The sequence below is a fragment of the Salmo trutta genome, chromosome 26 (genome assembly GCF_901001165.1).
Source record: "Salmo trutta chromosome 26, fSalTru1.1, whole genome shotgun sequence".
Lineage (NCBI taxonomy): Eukaryota > Metazoa > Chordata > Actinopteri > Salmoniformes > Salmonidae > Salmo > Salmo trutta.
Window position 1 is genome coordinate 38,265,682 of NC_042982.1, and position 6,000 is coordinate 38,271,681.

The following is a 6,000-nucleotide window of genomic DNA, read 5'->3' on the forward strand; positions in this document are numbered from 1 at the left end:
CTAGAATAATCTGCAGCACCCGGCCTCACCCTACTAGAATTTGAAGTCAAATGTCTACTGCTTGCTGATGGTCTGGTGTTTTTGTCCCCAACCAAGGAGGGCCTAGAGCAGCACCTAGATCTTCTGCACAGATTCTGTTAGACCTGGGCCCTAACAGAAAATCTCTGGAAGACAAAAATAATGGTCTTCCAAAAAATGCCCAATTGCCAGGATCACAAATACAAATTCCATCTAGACACCGATGCCTTAGAGAACACAAAAAAGTATACATACCTCAGCCTAAACATCAGCGCCACAGTTAACATCCAGAAAGCCATTAACAACCTGAGAGACAAGGCAAGACGGCCATCAATGCCAATGCCATGAAAAGGAACATCAAATTCAACCAAATAATGCATGCAGAGCAGAATTAGGCCAATACCCGCTAATCATCAAAATCCAGAATAAAGCCATTAAATTCTACAACCACCTAAAAGGAAGCGATTCCCAAACATTCCGTAACAAAGCCAAAACCTACAGAGAAATTAACCTGGAGAAGAGCCCCCGAAGCAAACCGGTCCTGGGACTCTGTTCACAAACACAAACAGACCCCACAGTGTTGAATGCAAACTCACTCATAAAAACAGCAGCTCTTTGTTGCACTCGTTGACAGCCTCTCTCTAGTCATGGTTTTAAGCATTTTGAAATCTCATAGTAGCTTTCTTTTGTGCCTGTATGTTACTGCAGACTCCGTCATCTGAGCAATCTGATTGGCCAGCGGTAGCATAGCGCACTTGATTTCCTCACCAGGCCCACCAGGAAGGCAGAGTTTGTACCTTCAGACACATGAAATGGAAACAGTTTGCCTACCCAGCGTGCAGGGCAGCTGAATTGGCTGCACCAACCACCAACAGCCCGAGACGAATAAAAAAAATATGTACACAGGGCTTTATTGTTGTTTTTTTATGGAAATGTTTGGTGATTGACTAGAAATGCCTTGGAGATCGACAAGTCGATCGCGATCGACCGGTTGGTGACCACTGGTTTAGCTTTTCGCTGAGGTTGAAGCTCCAGCAGGATGGCTGCTCTGTCACCATTGTAGAGGTGCAACCATAGTCCTCAGGGTAGTAACACCACAGGACACCTTCAATGATAAATGCCTGGGCAGGAGAGAGACATTAAAATGATGTGTGTGTTGATGAAATACTTTTGGATAAACTGTATGTGTGTGTGTGTGTGTGTGTCTGACCTACCTCCCAGATGCAGTCCCTGGCATTACACTTGATCTAGTCACTATTGAGCTCTGGGTAGCAGACAAAGTGCTGGGTCTCTAGCATGACCTGGTCCTATCGATAAGATCCCAATATTTCAGTTGCAACACCTAGGATCAAGACTTGGTCCCCTTGCACTGCGTAGTTCTGACCCAGGATAACATCCAAACCTCTCAGATACAACACCTAGGATCAAGAAGGGAGAAGGGTGAAGGAAGGGGGAGGTAGGTGAGAAAGGGGGAGTGAGATGGGTTGGGGGACAAGAGGGGAGAGGGGCAGTTGAAAGAAGGGGGAGGTAGGTGAAAGGGAGAGTGAGATGGGTTGGGGACAAGAGGGGAGGTAGGTGAGAGAGGGGGAGTGAGATGGATGGGGGGACAAGACGAGTGAAGGAAGGGGGAGGTAGGTTACAGAGGGGGAATGAGATGGGTAGGGGAACAAAGTGTGTGAGAGAGAGAGAGAGAGAGAGAGAGAGAGAGAGTATATTAGTCTTTATAAAATGAAATGCATATATGATAGAATGTGTGAAAGGAAGGCAAGACATCCAGTCCTGTCTCAAAGACACTTCATATTTTATAAATCACCTACCAAGTGCACTTGTTTACATATGTGTTTGAGTGCAGCAATATCTTAGACACACACTCACACATATGAATGCATTTGCACTTCCACACATAGAGACACACACACACACACACACACACACACACACACACACACACACACACACACACACACACACACACACACACACACACACACACACACACACACACACACACACACACACACACACACACAACCTCTCTCCCTCTATCACTCCCCAGTACAGAGACTTCCTCCTGACAGGTTAAACTGTAGGTAACTCTGATCTGTCAGTGTCTGAGACATAGCTAACACTATCATGCATACCTACCTACCTACCTACCTACCTACCTACCTACCTACCTACCTACCTATCGCTGTGTTAGTAGCTACCTCTATCCTGACCATAATGTAGAAAAATTACCTCCATATCTTCTTCTGGAAGACTAACCTTGAACTGCCTTCTCCTTGTTGACATGACTGAATTTAATTTATCCTCTCCTACTGCTAATGCTGGGCTTGGTATCTCTGAACTATCTCACTAAGGTAAGACGGATACAGAAATAAAGGACTGATGAGTGACGGGTCGTTCTCTCAAGTTCCCCTGCTCCACTGTGTTGTGTATCTGACTGATTCAATTATATGACAGGCTATTTTATCATATTGATTACCTAACGTTTAAGGGATTACATGATTGAATTAAATCATGCGGCAATTAACTCATTAATAACCTGGGGCACCACAAAAGCGTTAGTTTATATAGAGCGGGTATCTCCCGAATCCACTCTTAAAGATCTGATGATCTTTTGCATCAATAGCACCCAATTATTAATTGTCACCTTTTTCAGTCTCATCTGAACGTCGTAAAATTCTTGGTTATCTTCACGAACCCTGGCTTACAAGTTGAATCAGCAATATAAACATTGGCTTAATTATTTATTTACTAAATACCTAAATAATCACGCAGAATTAGATATATACAGGATGGATCATACATCGATTACTAATCATGTAATAAAATAAAAAGTCCCTAGCAGAAGAAACCTAAATGACGGCTGGTTACACAAAGAAAGGGGGTTGGGTTTGAATGAAAGAGCAGGAAGACTGAGGAACAAAGGAGATTGGGTCTCTATCGGACCTTGAAAAGCTACTCTAACGTAAATACAGAATCTTATGCATTCGGAAAAGGAAAATGCAAGAAATATATTCACACTGAGCTGCACTTCGATAGATGGATCGAAGATGGAGGACTGGTTTGCCCAGCAGAGATCACCCTTCTCCTTTGTAGAATCTGTCTCGTCGTAGTGTTGAGTGGGGATATGTTGTACCCTGTCGTTCTGATTAGGAGATTGTCTGTCCTTTCCCAGGCAACAACTGCAGCTGATAACTCGACATTTACGATGTATCACTTCTTCTTTAGTGAATAAGAGTTCAAAGATCATACCATTTTGCCATAATCAGCTCACACTGAATTCTGTCTGGTCTAGTATAAATTCATCTTTCCAGTGTGGCGATCGTCACCTCCATGTTAAAATTAGCCATTTTAAACATATCGACACCAGTCCTCACATCATCGGGAACTGAGGTTGACTTCTGTCAACGGGCTTTTGTGTTGGGTGAGTGAAGGGCGTGTTTCACGTTTCTCAACCAATGTCAGTTCACTTGGGCGTGGCCACTGAGTGAGCATAGTTTACTTATGAAAACAATTATCTTATTTGGAAGGTAAAATTACATTTAATCTTTTCACAAATAGTTTCATATTTAAACATTTAAATTGCATAACAATTCCATGTGAATCTGATAACTAGAATGTGTAGACTTTCCAAGATGCAATTTATGTCATCCTATCATCAGTAATAATGTCTCAGACGACAACTGATCTGACATCATATTCTTTAAGTATCAATGGACACTCAACTGGTTCGATTACAGAAATATTGTACCCTTCCCCAACCTTTTGATGTTACCATAATCTCTCTATGTTAATCAAAGGGCTTTCCAAGAGTCCATTCTGTCGAGTGGAGAGAAAAGGGTGAAAGGTATAAATGGGGGTCATAAACCTAACCCAAAAGGGCAACGTCATGACAGTCACCGCTTGTTGGGTTCAGTCTTGTGATTAATCTGCCATTTGCTAACCAACATAAAAATGACCATTGGTTGTCCTAGTTGTTGACCATCATTGTGTTCCCCCTCTGGTGGTTGACCCGGGTAAGGTTTATGCGAACGAAGAAGGCCATTCCAAGGCTGGGCAGCAGATGTCCAGTTGGTGATCGCTGTTGCGGTCCCCCGTCTGGTGGTCTACCTTGGTAGGTTTTTTGGAAGCTGCAAAGCATCACAGGAATTGCCAGGGGATGTCCGGGTTGGGGAATTGCCGTTGCAGTCCCCCTCTGGTGGTCGACCCGAGTAGGATTTCTGCAAATGGAACAGGCCGCCACAAGGATGGGCAGTGGATGTCTGGATTGAGATCTCCATTCCAGACCCATCGTCTGGTTGTCCAGACTGGAAGATCTGGGCAGTAACTTAGGCAGATGTTAACAACGCACACACAAACACTCATGAATATATAATTACATTTCCTCCCAAATGAGTGGCGTTGTGGCACTAACTGATGGTTATATGGGAAGTTGTTAATCTCTCTATCAGTTCTCTGAGTGTCAAAGAAAATGAAAAAATTAATAAAAAAGCATAAACAAAAGAGACAAAATATAGTTATCACATAATAATCATCTAATTGGACTGTATTCTATATACGCCCGAGGTCTTGGCAAAATGCCCTTATCATGGCATTGTCTAATATCATATCTAGGGTTTTCCTACTTAGTGGTGTGTTGCTTAGGGCACTATCCTAAGTTGATAACTACATGATAAGTCTACAGCTGCAATGCCCTGGTTTTGGGCAGTCTACAGGGATGACCTATGGACTTCTGGGGAGAAACTGGTAAGTACGGTGACTGTAGGGTCAAAGACCTCACGATAAATTTTCAATTTTACCCAGGCTGGCATTTTGCTCAGACCCTTAAGTGATCCTAGCATAAATCCTAATTGAATGTTCTGTTGTACATGTGCGTTTATGCTAAACCTCACCCAACAGGGCAACGACATGACAACTGTATCTGTGAGAGTCATGTATGTTGGGTAGCAACAGCAGTGACAGCCTTGGTTACCTGCTTGTTGTTGTCATAGTTGAAAGGATGTACAATGACGTTGTTGCTGTGTGTGACTGACAGTCACGGGTGGACTGGAGACTCCAATCACGGAGATGTTCTCAAATTTTAGGTTGCTAGGGTCACTGTACGCAGAATACATCACCTGGATGGTCAACACGCCCTGTGGAGGGATAACATACAGGAGGAGTAGAATGAGGCTACACCCAGAAATTGATCTAGGTCAGAGTTACCTCGTCTTAGTATTACCAATAACATTTTATGAAATAGTTATCAGAGAACTTATATCAAATTACCTTTGGTAGTCAATCACTTATCATAGATAATGTCATCATATAGCTAACATCATATGTGACTCGTTTCAGGAAACTAGGCATATGTCGCTACATCACAGAAGAGGAATTTGAAAGTAAGCTTAATAACAAATGTGTATGCCATCTGTAAATACAAACAAAATAGTTCAATTACGAGCCTAGTTTAGCCAAAGAAAAAGCAAGGAACCTTCCTACTAGCCATGATTGGCTGAGATAATGGATGGGCTGGACATACTGAGAGATGAGTTCAGATTGGTCTGCCATGTAGCACACTTCTGTCTATAACATGAGCTGGTCAGTATGTTTTGGTAATCCTTTCTAACAAAGCTTTTTTGAAAGATTTCACATAGTAGAGCTGCAAAAACTTTTCTCTCCACATACTGGAGGACCGAGCTTGGAAATCTGTGGAATTCCTGGTGGAATTAGAGTGTGACAGCTAAGGAGATTCTGGTGTTTGATTGCAAATATGCAGAGGGAGTCGAAAAGAGAACACACAGAAGGCTGTTGTATAAAACACCTGTCTCCGGATTACATCTTCAAACTAAGGGCAACAATGGCATCCGTGACAGAGGGGGATAAGCGTCCATCCATGTATATGGGTAAGAGAGTGCAGCTAACTACATTTACAGATATTATACGTTTGTAATTTTGTCAGAAAGTCATTTTCATTTCAAGTTAAAACCTCTTACA